General features: G+C 37.8%; 1 long non-coding RNA gene across 1 annotated transcript; it reads left to right on the forward strand.

Annotated features, from left to right (window-relative positions):
- The first annotated feature begins 309 nt into the window (after nt 1-309).
- On the forward strand, nt 310-2,752 carry LOC134512062 (uncharacterized). Its single transcript, XR_010070031.1, has 2 exons — nt 310-1,853; nt 1,983-2,752. It is a non-coding gene; the product is annotated as an uncharacterized LOC134512062 (long non-coding RNA).
- Nucleotides 2,753-11,945: the final 9,193 nt, after the last annotated feature.

An 11,945-nucleotide genomic window follows, 5' to 3' on the forward strand; every position in this document is an offset into this window, starting at 1 on the left:
CCTCTGTGTTTTGTATAACATTTTTAAGTAACAAAGATAGGCAAGACACTGAATTACGTATTGATAGTGTTTCTACCGCTTCATGGCTTAAACAGAGCAATAGAGTGAGTTAATAAGCAACTTCTCCTGCTGCTGTCAGATGAATATTCTAATTTTACAAAATATATATAGTGCATGTCTAGAAAAGGGTTTATTTGTTTCTTCCATTTTCATATGCCATAATTTATGAAAGATGTTCCCAACACCACCTGTAATAACAGAATGTTTATTAGTGTGCAAATGAGGGTTATAAATGATGTTGCTTATCTATGGAACAAAACACAAAAGACAACTTATTAGCAAGAGACAAATTGCTCAGCAAGTTTCAATGAGCTGCTATGTTTGTCATGAAAAAAACCCTTTTATTTGCACAGATCAATGCTTTTATAATCCATTTAAAATAATATACTTGCCACTAGGTGGCTATTTCTGATCAGATCATTTTACCATTTTAATTACATTTTTAATATCCTGGCTGCATAAACAAAGATAAATTACAAGCCTTGCACAATCTGGCTGCTAGCTCGGGCACAATCTGTAATAATATCAGCTTTTGTTTGTGCCTCCTCTAATTAGATTCTGAAATCTAGGCTTTATCAATCAATAATTTTAATTTCAGAATTGCCTTTTGATCTTACATTTCATGTTTGTTTGCAGAAAATGATCAGTAGGACAAAGCTGATAATTTATGCAGAAACAATCTCTCAGCAGAGTTACAAGCACATTCCTAGCCATCAACACAACCCGGCAGACTAAGCTTGACACAGGTCTAATTAGCATGCAGATATGTGTCGCCTCATTGGCAATTCAAATTGCTTTTTTATAATGTACCTCAAATTGTGCTACTCAAACATTGTATTTGATTTCCAAAGCCCCCTGGGCATCCCATAATGTCTCCCTTCATCCTGGGTACGAAGCATTTATTGAACAATCTGCTTCGACTCTGGCTATCTTTTCGAAAACACCCAAATGTCGTAACCGTGGGACCAGCTTTTCCTCCTCGTCAGACAGCAACTTGTTCTTCTGCGGAGCGGCGGGTGCCACGTCCATAGGTTTAGCGATGATATGTTACCTTGCGAGCTCCTGCTCCCACGGTGGCTGCTCTATAGAGGGCTTCGTTCCTGTGCCACTCATTTAAAAAGGGGGAGGATGTCTACAGAGCGCACATTAATATGCGGCACATAACCACGTCTCTGAATGCCAGCCTTCCATTCTTCATTAAACAAAATGGCTGGATTGCAGTGATTGTTTTCCCCTCCACACGCGCGCGCGCGCACAGGCACACACACCACGCACGCAGGCACATACCCACACACCCCCCACACGTACTCCGGCTTTCTCTCCTTTTTCTCCCTCACACATACGCACGCACTTTCCCCCGCGCACACAAACACAAACACTCACACACACACACACACACACCCCCCGCATCCCCTGCCGTAGCGTGTCGTTGTCAGCGCGGTGAGTTACGTGCGAAAAGTTGTCTGCGGCATGCGTGACACGCGAGGAGATTCCTGCCAACGTCAGGGCCCTTTTTTGCCATGCAGCAACAAGTGGCAGAATCAATGGTGTACAGTTATTCAGCAATGTAATTCATTTCACTGGCTTTGGCTCCTAGCCAGATCCGCCATCTGTCTCTTGCTCTCCCTCTCTCTCTCTCGCCTGAATTTGTCCTACATTTCGTAATGTTACGTGCTTGCCATCCTTATTCTATGTCAGAGGTACAGCACGAGCCTCACCCCCGTTCCGGCGTGGAGTTCTCTGAGTTCGGTGGCACTTTGGATATTCCACTTCTGTGCCATGGGAAGAAAAGGGTAAGCAAAAAACAGAGGGATAGCTGCAAAGAGAATGGTGCTCTTGTATCCGAAAGCCAGAGCCTCCGCTTTTTATTTAAAGCATTGATATGGATCTGTCTCACATGGGAACTTTTCCTGCTTCGTTAGAGTATCTTCGTTTTCTTTATTGGATGCTGGCACTGTACGCCACTGCACAGCTCCGTGGAATGCCTGCTGTTGGATACTTGCAGATCCCTGCCACCAAGCAACCTCCTGCATTGGAAATCGGGTGACTACTCCAGGATCTTATGCGTGCTTGCTGTTTGAAGCTGCAGAAAAGTGAATAATCAATTAAGTATTGATTTCTTGTAAGATTTGGTAAATTTCAAAGGCAAGACAAAGAGGATGGCTTAAGGAAAGCACTGCAGGGACTTGGCGTAAATTAGACAACTAACAGCAGTGCAGAATAAAATAACACCTCAACTGAATATTTCCTTGGAAGAATTAGCACTAGCTATTGGAAGACGATGGTGGATTTAATCAAGACGGCAGGCACGCTTGAGTTTTAACCGTGAACCTGAAAGAGGAGCTAATTATAACCACCTTTTTATATGGAGCTAATTTGACTGAATGGATGCAAATGTGCTTTATTTATGGATGAAGAAGCAAGCCTTACAGCATTGACTTTGGGATCATCGCAAATGCTAAGCTTTACAGCTTCTCTAAAAGTCAAGCCTACAGTACATTTTTATTTACTGAGAAGGTATTTATATGTAAGCATAAGCTAGCCGTACAAAAGATTCATCAGAACAATGTACTGTGGCACTGAGGATCTAATTATAATTTTGCAACATTTCATGTTTTTTCTAATTTGGTGCTTTTCAACCTTTGCTTGTGATGGGCTATAAATGGGACAATAAATGTATGATTTAAACTATTGTGATTTTCATTGTGTAGTTTATTAATCGTACTGTAGTTTTCTTAACGTGTTTCTGAATTATTCAGCAGTAATTTATAATGAAAGAAGCAGAACTGGTGGGGTGGTTTTAAATTCATTTATAATCTTCTTACAGATCTAAATGTACAGGTTCTACCAGCCGATGAGCTCTATAATTACGAAAGAATGTTGAAATTTTCAGATAAATGGGGCACTGACTTTACAATGGGCACAATATTGTATAATCAGTAAAAGGAGGATTGTTATGTTTTGACTCTGTGGAGACTGGTCTTGGTTAGTTAACTCCTTCTCTGCTGATAATGGTAAGCAAATGTACCTTATACGAGAAAATAGGGGGAGAATGTAATGTATTAGTTTGATGTTTTGCTAGTCTGAAACCTTAGCATATGTTTTTTCCATTTATTTCCATTTCTGTTACTTTTCTTTTCCCTATTTGCTTCTCTGGTTTTTGTCGTTTTTTTTTTCTCCTGTCTTGCAATCTACATTCCCTGAGCAACCACAGGAACCAAGTTACATTAAGCTTCAACACAAAGACGATGTAAGAATAATGAATCCTCATTTGCATCGACATTTGTATTCAGATTTGCCAGGCTATAAACTTGGCAGATCAAGCGGAATATTAAGTAGAGGCTTCCATGGTAAATTGCGACTCTTGCATTTGCTGAGTCGTTTTTCCTATTTTTTTCGTATGTGTGTGTGTACGTGTGCATGTGTGTACGTGTGTATGTATGTGCATATCTAGTGGCAGGTAAAGTCTCATGACTACTTGATTTGTGAGAAGCACATTGGCCCTCTTTCTCTTTCAGTATGTGATGTCAGTTTATGCAAAATGAAGCAGGAACACACCAGCAGTAAGCATTTTAGCTGAAGATACAGCGTGACAAATAACTAAAGTATAAACTACCTTCTCTAAAGACCATGTGAAAGACTTCTGTAGGCAAATAGATAAACACTATGGCAAACGCAAACAGATCTTCTGCATCAGCTGGGGATTAGATTTCCCTGCAAGTAGAGTCCAAAGCACAAACGGTGAAACAGCACTAAACCTACCTGCTGCTTAACATGGTACACTGTTTTGTTTGTGGTGGTGTTAATGTATGTATGTGTGTTTCCATTACAAACTTGTGCCTCGGTATGCCTACCATCAGGTGCTCTCCACTTTGGTTTGGTTGGACTGTCTCCAGCTTTACAGTAGTATGTGTGAGAGCAAAGTTCACCCTTCTCTTCCAGGGCTGGACATTGAACCTTTTCCTTCATTGACTTTTGCTGAAGAAGAGGTGATCCTAGCTATACATTTCCCTAAGAATTCCTCTCCTCTCTGTGGATGAGCTTTTTTCAGAATGAATAATTGCAACACTGGAAGATTCACGTTGTTATTCTCCTTTTTAACTTTGTGTTATTGAATGTAATTTATGCACGGACTTTGGAAACTTGAAGTTATCCATAACGTGGATTATATTATTTCAGAAGCAGTGAAAAAGTGCTCAGTCAACAAGTGCCAAAAATTCTCCAAGACCCACATTTGCTACCCATGGATTTTAAAGTATCTGTCTCAGGGCTACAACAAAGATATCTGGAGAGAATTTGAGAATGGCACAGAATTAAGAGAAGCAGGAAATGATCGGGCACACAGGAAATGCTTCCAGTGCCTTCTTTTTGTACATACCCCTCTCTACCTCACATATAAACGTAAACCTAGCAAAGAGAATGCCAGTACACTCCATAGCATGTGTTTTCATAATTGTTTATAACAGGCTTCCATGTTAACACTGTACTGTGATAGAGAAAAACCCTGGAATTTTTTCCAGTCCTTCCTTAACAAGTTGAGGGACTGAATTTAAAAACTTAATCTATGGCTGGTCATTTAGCTTAATCCATTGAAAAGCAAGCGCAATGCAATGGCTGAACCTGTTGTAAACAATATTATACTGGATAATTATTGGCAAAAATTTCAGCTGGGAAAGTCATATCAGCTTTGTTTTCTGTAAAAATACACAAAACCCTAATACTGTTTGGATTTACTTTCATTTTGGTTTTATGCAGTAATAAGATAATTGGTCATGCAGGGAATGGTCAGTTGTAATGCAGTGCTCATGCAGCTCATGTAGAATGGTAACCAGGCAAAGGCAGCCATGCGTTGTTGTTTGTTTGTTATTTTTGAGAAGCTTTAGAACTTTATTTTCTTAATATGGGAGAAAATGTGGAATATGATGTCTCATTCCTTTGAGGGAGTATTCTGGGCTACATTTCCAAAATGGTGCTTAATGTAGAAGGAAAAGGTAGAACTTTCAAGATATGTTTCCGTACTCCGCTTCCTTATGCACATCATCTTGTTGAACTAATATTAAACTTTGTTGTTTGGGTTAGTATATGCACCTGCCATTAATTGTTTTGGAAATGTACCCTAAAACGCTAACAAAGTGACCCTTTTCTGAGAAGGGAAAAACAAACCAGTATCTCATTGGATTTCTGAGAAAAAATAATCCAGTGGAAAAGAAGCACTGAGATTTAAGTAACAAATACATAGACAATAACAGATTAATAAACTGTAATGTCTTTGCTGGACATGCATTTCCAACTGCCATTCACTAAAGTGAATCCTTTAAAAAACTAATTCCTGTTGGGTTGTTTTTTCCCCTATGTTAAATTCCCGAACTTCTTGCTGCCTCTGACTATGGAACCCAAAGAAATGAGAGATGAATGAAAAGTACTTTAAGTTCCAAATACATTCATCATATTCACTGGCAAAAAGATAAAAATACCTAGCGTAAGAAAGGTGTGAAGCTAATATTTCCTGGGAGAAACTCCAATCTGTTCTCTGCCCTTTTATGTGTACTGTGTTGTTGAGTAAAATACTGGAGTGCTATTCATAACAAAAATGAACTGTGTGATGGGTATTCACCATCACTGGACAGGGTGTAGCACAGTCAGCCCAGGCATAGCGTATACAGATGCTTTAGAAGGAAAGCTGAAGGCCTGTTACAACATTTCAATCTAGCTCATTGTGTTGCTAAAAAATTTAGGATTCCAACAACCCAGAAGTCACTATATATAGTAAGGGTCAGATCTGCTGGCCCATACAATTTAAAGGGAAGCTATCATTTTTTATAATTATTCTTCTGATTGAAGATCCTTTTGTATAACCTACTGTTGTGATAAGTATCACTCCAGGGTTGTGTTTCTTACTGGAAGCTTGGTTGTCTGTTTCTGTCACCGGTGTGGACTTCATCTTGGGACTGAAATGTAAGCTTTTTGTGTCTGCAGGAACGTAGTTTCATAAATAGGGTTTTATTTCTGATTACTTTTTGCATGTAACAGCAGATTGAACTTAGGCAATTTGACTGTTTATGTTATATAGACAGTAATCCATTTCCCTTTCATGTTTTTTGTTTGCCAGACACAAAGGAGACAGAAATGATTTTTAAAAGAAGCAAATAGCTAGATATGTAAACCAGGGAGAAGAAGAGGTAACAGATTGTGACTAGGAAGTAGCTTTGGCACTGTCTTTTTAGAAATGATAAGAGTTAAATCTTTCTTTCCAAGATGAAACTTACGTGTTCTTCTGTTTTAGGGTTCCTTCAGTGGTACGTCCTTTGAGACTCTATATCTGTAATCTCCAACTGTGCACACTGCACTACTTTACAACTAATAATCGAAGGGTTTGGGCAAGATTTTCTAGTTTTGCTAAAGTCATTGGGAAAGTGTAATCCACTGAAATGTGTTATTTGCCCTACTTTGGCAGGCCAAGAAAAAGTTCATCTTTTCCTCAATAAAACAAATACACTTTCAATACCAACAGCTTTCCCATGGCAAAGCTTTTAATTTAATTGCCAGGACTGAGTTAGCTATTTTCAGTTTCAAGCAGTCCTTCGATTACAAAAGACAAAATTCTAGTGACTATAAATATTGTTCGATAACGAATAAACTGGATATGCACAAAATTCCCTCAGATCTGAGATCTTTTTCTGTGGTTTGTTACTTACTGCATCTTGTATCAAATTACGCTGCAATCCTGTAATTTGTGTTTGAATAGCGTCTAACATAATAAGGCTCCAGTTCTGATCAGTATCATAACATAAATAATAATAGAAATGCATTGTTTTAGACAATAGGCAAGCTTTCCAGGGTGGTTGTTTATTTGCATAATCAACGCTGTCTCATTTAGTTTAGTGGTTACTGCTTTTGGCAAAATTCTGTGGTCATTAATTGTGCTTTGAACTTCATTGGGAATTCTGCTTAATGAGAACAGATTTTGATGCAAGGTCAGCTCTCTGAAAACCATCCCGACCCACGCTTCATTATTGCCGCAGCGAGTCATATAGCGAGCAGCATGGAAATCACTTTTGTCTACCCTGAACTTGGCCAGCTCTGGGGCTCGACTCAACACTTGGGTAACAAAACTCAGCAACTGAGCACAGGGGAAGATTGAGGAAAGGAGAATCTAATTTCTGAATTTTAGGTTATTACAGCACAGAGGTGAGAGGCGGGGGAAAGTTTCTGTGAAATGGCGGAGGGAATACTGGATGCCGCTAAAACATGTACAAGGAAATGGGAAATTAAACAGTCTTTTTACTGTTAACCTGATGTCGGTAGTTAAAAGAAAGAACAAGAAGCAGAACACAAATTCCAGTCATTGCAACTTGCAATGTCTAACTACCAGTTTCTCCTGGATCCATAATTTATGTTGGAACCTGCAATGAATCATGCCACATAGAAGTGGTCCTAGGCTGCAGAAGATAAATCTAATGACACATCAGCTATTACTAATTTAGGGCTGCCTGCTCCTGCTCTCAGTAATGTAGGTGGGAGTTTTTCTGTGGACTATGTTGGGAGCTGTATTTGGTCTTATTCACAATACACTGAAGTTACGTGTGCCATACTATGCCACAGCCACAAACACTGAAGAGGAGACAGCATTTTAAATATCTGAAATATTCTGAGACATGCTTATGGGGCCATATTCAGTTTAAAGTTTGCTCATTCTGCTGTAAGCCTTTTCCAATTAATAGTTATCACAGTAGTTTATCACTGTAGTTTACAGAAGTATTTTATTTTTCATTTGAGCAAAATTGAAGTTTTTGCATAATGAATTCTATCTATAACAAACAAAATTTCCTCAAAAGCACTCTTCATTTTTTAAACCATTGTACTCCTCCTCATAAAATATAAATAAAATGCTGCAAAAGAGAGGTTAAAAAGGGTCCAGCTGTGAAATTTGTTTTCTTCATCTTACATTTCTCAAATTCGTATTAGCTTTACTTGGGTTGGCAAGTGCATTTGTGTCCCAAACAGCCAGTAAATTCCCCCAAAAAATCCCTGCAGACAGAATGACCCTGATGAATCTTGGATCCACAGTAAAAACATGGGGATGAGCTGATATTCCACTGTCGTCTTTCAGAATCTGCTTGATAATTAGCAAGCCCAGTATACCAAAAAAATGAAGAGGTAGGCTATGATGAAGCTGTTGGTCAGAAATCTAAGTCTGGGGGGAAAATGGGAAAAATGAAAAAGGGCAGACCTATGCATGTGTGGTTCCGTCCTAGATGTTCCTAGCAAAAAGGAACTTCCCCCATAGATCGGTTTAGATACATTAGGTAGAAGGAGACAGCACTCTTCTAGGAAAGTATTAGCAAAACACAAGAATAGTTAGAGCTTTACAGTACACGGAAACATTATTTACACTGTTTAAGCAGTGAAGTTATTTTAGAAAAAAAAGACTAAATGCTTTCTAGAATCAACAGTTGAATTTTTTCACTCTCTGTTTTCACAGCTTCTTAAAATTTTCTAACTAAATACTTTGTATTACACTTTCAGCAATATTATCTATGATCTTTAAGCTCCTACCAGCAAAATTTTTTTCTGTTTCTTATACATACTACTTCCGGAGCACTTCTTCTCGTACATAATGACTAGTACTATCTGGATGACCTGCTGAATGCGTTGCAGAATTTCTCAGCAGTATCAAAGTTAAAACCAGAAAGATGTTGTGATCTTCTTGGTTATTTACAGGGACATTGTGAATGGAGGGAGAAGGTTATCTTGTTCTCAATAAAAATTGAAGAATGTGAAAAAAAAAAAAGCTAAGCATCCTTTGGGGATTTTTAACAAGATCTCCACTAGTTTTGTCTCAGTTATGGATTCCAATCTTTTATTCAGTCACTTTTTTTCCCAAATGAATCTAAGTTCTGGTGTTCCTTATTAGTCTCATTTTCTTTCCAATTTATGCTTCAATCTAATTCTACACCGGGACACTTTCAGATGTTCACTCTTGTGAGGTGTTGAGGTGTTGAGTATCTTAAGCATATTCAGATCCTCTGACCTCAGCACCACATAGGTTTTGCTCAGAATTACATTGCTATTTCTTGAAGACTCAGTTAGCATGTTCTGGGTCACTAAAAATGGAGTACAAAGATGGTCATTCCTAAGTTTTGCTTTCATTGGCATTTTGCATTAAAGAAAAAATAAACTGTTTTTTTAAGCGAAATCCAAGATTTTGATAGCCAGATGTTGGGATTTTTTTTCAGAATGGGAGTGCCCGTTTCAAAGGGACACAAGTAACAGCAGTTTCTAAAATCAGGTCTCTGTCCTAGCTGTGAAAAATGGCAGCTCCCAATCTTTAAGTTACCTTTTGAAAATATTAACTTCAGTCAATGGTGCATTTTAGATGACACATCTTATTTCTTTAAAACCAGTTTGGGTTTATTTTTTTTTTTGTATTAGATAAATTCAGCATGAATGATGGTTTGTTTTTAATGTTCATTTTACACTAACGATGTATTCATGCACAGTTACAGTGAAGATTTCTATTACCCAGGTTGTTAACATGGTAGGAAATGCAATGCAGAGAAATGTAGTAGAGAGTTCTTGTTTCTGCCCCTGAAAGGGCAATACTGGACAGAGCTGGCTTGAGCAGTGTTATAGCCAATGCAAAAAGGGAGGAGTTTCTTCCATTCAAAAGAAGAAAAAATGTTATCTTTTTATCATCAAATCATTTAGAAAAGAAACCACAGGTGGGAATCCTGAAAGCTTATATGAGTCAGAAAGGTCAAAAACCAATTTCTGACTTGCTGAAGACACCCTCCTGATTCTTTGAAGTGTGATTTTTTTCTTTTTTTTTTTTTCCTTTTTTTTTTTCCTAGTGGTATTCTGGTATTCTTGGCCAGCCAGGCAGCTTATTAGACAGTCAGACTGCTGCATTTGACTTTTCTAAAGACTGTGTTTGTTTCTTATTTGCACCTCTATTTAGTTTAAGGCTTGATCCGTGAACATCTATTTGGTTTGTATTTGGTGACATCTGTGTACCCTTGTCATTATGCTTGTCATACAGAGCAAGACTGTTTACTGTGATGATCTCTCAGACCTATGATTTGCAACTTCCAAACATACCTAACTCTGTAGATCTTCAAAGCATGGTGGAAAACCCTATATAAAAATCAGGTTTTTTCAGGAAGGTGTTAACTTTTAGAAAAAAATTTGCAATAATATTCTAGGGTGGGGATCTGCTTCTGAATGTATGACTGTGTACTTTGACATGGCCTTAGTAATACACTCAGTAAATATGTTGATAATTGCTAAGTCAAATAAATATTTCTAAATAATGCATTTTGTCAAAGATCAGAAAGCATTAATTTTTATATTGTATCTCAAATAATTTGTCTCCCAAAATATGTAGCATATTTTACATTGTACGTAAAGCAAATGGAGTGAGAAACTCAAGCACAGGCAGGGAAAAAAAAAAGATTTGATACCCTGCCACTTGATAGCAGTCACTTTTCCCATTATTGTCAAATGTGATAGATTTTTGCTCATAAAAATTACTTTGTGGGGGAGGGGAGAAAGTAAAAAGGAATTACTGACTCAATTACAGTCCTGATACTTCAGCTAAATGCCTTACCGAAAAATGGAGACAATTAAAAAATAAAAATAAAAAAGACCATAGAGGTAAAATCTCATGGGAATTTTTTCCTATACATTAATGATTTTAGCAACATCTGTCTGCTACCTCTGTAGGAATCTGGGAGCATCTCACAGCAATCAGGGTTGGAGGAACATTCGGTGCTGGACAAGAGTAAATCCTGAAAGACAGCATGAATTTTCCCATTAGAAACAACCCTCTTTTTATCTAGACCTGACTGAATCATCAAATTATTTTCCCTACTTGAATATCCTTTTCTGAGATCCACTTTTATCTTGAAGCAGAAATATGCCATTCGTGAAGGGGTGAAAATACCTGACTACAGCTCCTAGATTCAATTTTCTTTATATGAAACATTCGGAGATCTGTCCTTATTTATGATTCTTATTTCACTAAAAGTACCCCTTGAAGATAAAGCTTTTAATATTCTTATTCTAGACATACTAGGAACAAGTTTAGTATGAGTTAGCGTGTTGTTGCTTTCTTAGAAATGGATGTACCACATGTTGCACAGAAGTTGCTGCAGTATTGATTTCAAATGACCTATTGAAATTTGGAGGCAAAAAAAATGCACACAACCCACTTTCCCCAAGGAAAAAAAAAAAACAAAAGAAAAAAAGAAAAGAAAACCCAAAACTACTGGATTTCAACTGAAGGTTTGCAAATCATTGTGTGTGAAATACTAACCTTTCATCGCATTCAACAGATCCTATTATGTGACAGTATGAATCTTCTAATCAAGCTGCTTAAACCCCTCAGGCCACGGCTTGACAATACAGTAAATCTTGCTTCAGAGCTCTTGCTATAGGACTGGAAATGCCGCAGCCACGTGATGCAAAGCACTCATTTGGTATAAGATCACTCTTATATTTGTACCACTGACGTTTTGCTGGATCAGACATCATTTTTCCTCCTACAGCTGACATAAAACCCCTACAAGAGCCGAAAGCTGATATAAGTGTTGTGTTGTTTTGTTCTGGCCAGTTCAGCAGTAATGCAATGGCATATCCACGTTTGAACAAAATCAAATTAGTACCTGATAGTGCAAAAATCTAGTATAAGTGGTGGTGAAATTGCAGCCTCAGAAAAATCATTTCCTCTGTGAGGGTGTTGCTGATTTCCAAAATATCTGAAATTGCTATAAGTGCTGCAAAGTCATAATCTGAAGACCCATCATAAAATTAAAAACTTTATTCTACAAGCACCTAGTGGAACTTACCAAAAGTTTGAGTCTACAATTTCTACAACATAATACTCA

This window comes from Chroicocephalus ridibundus, chromosome 2 (assembly GCF_963924245.1).
Source record: "Chroicocephalus ridibundus chromosome 2, bChrRid1.1, whole genome shotgun sequence".
NCBI lineage: Eukaryota > Metazoa > Chordata > Aves > Charadriiformes > Laridae > Chroicocephalus > Chroicocephalus ridibundus.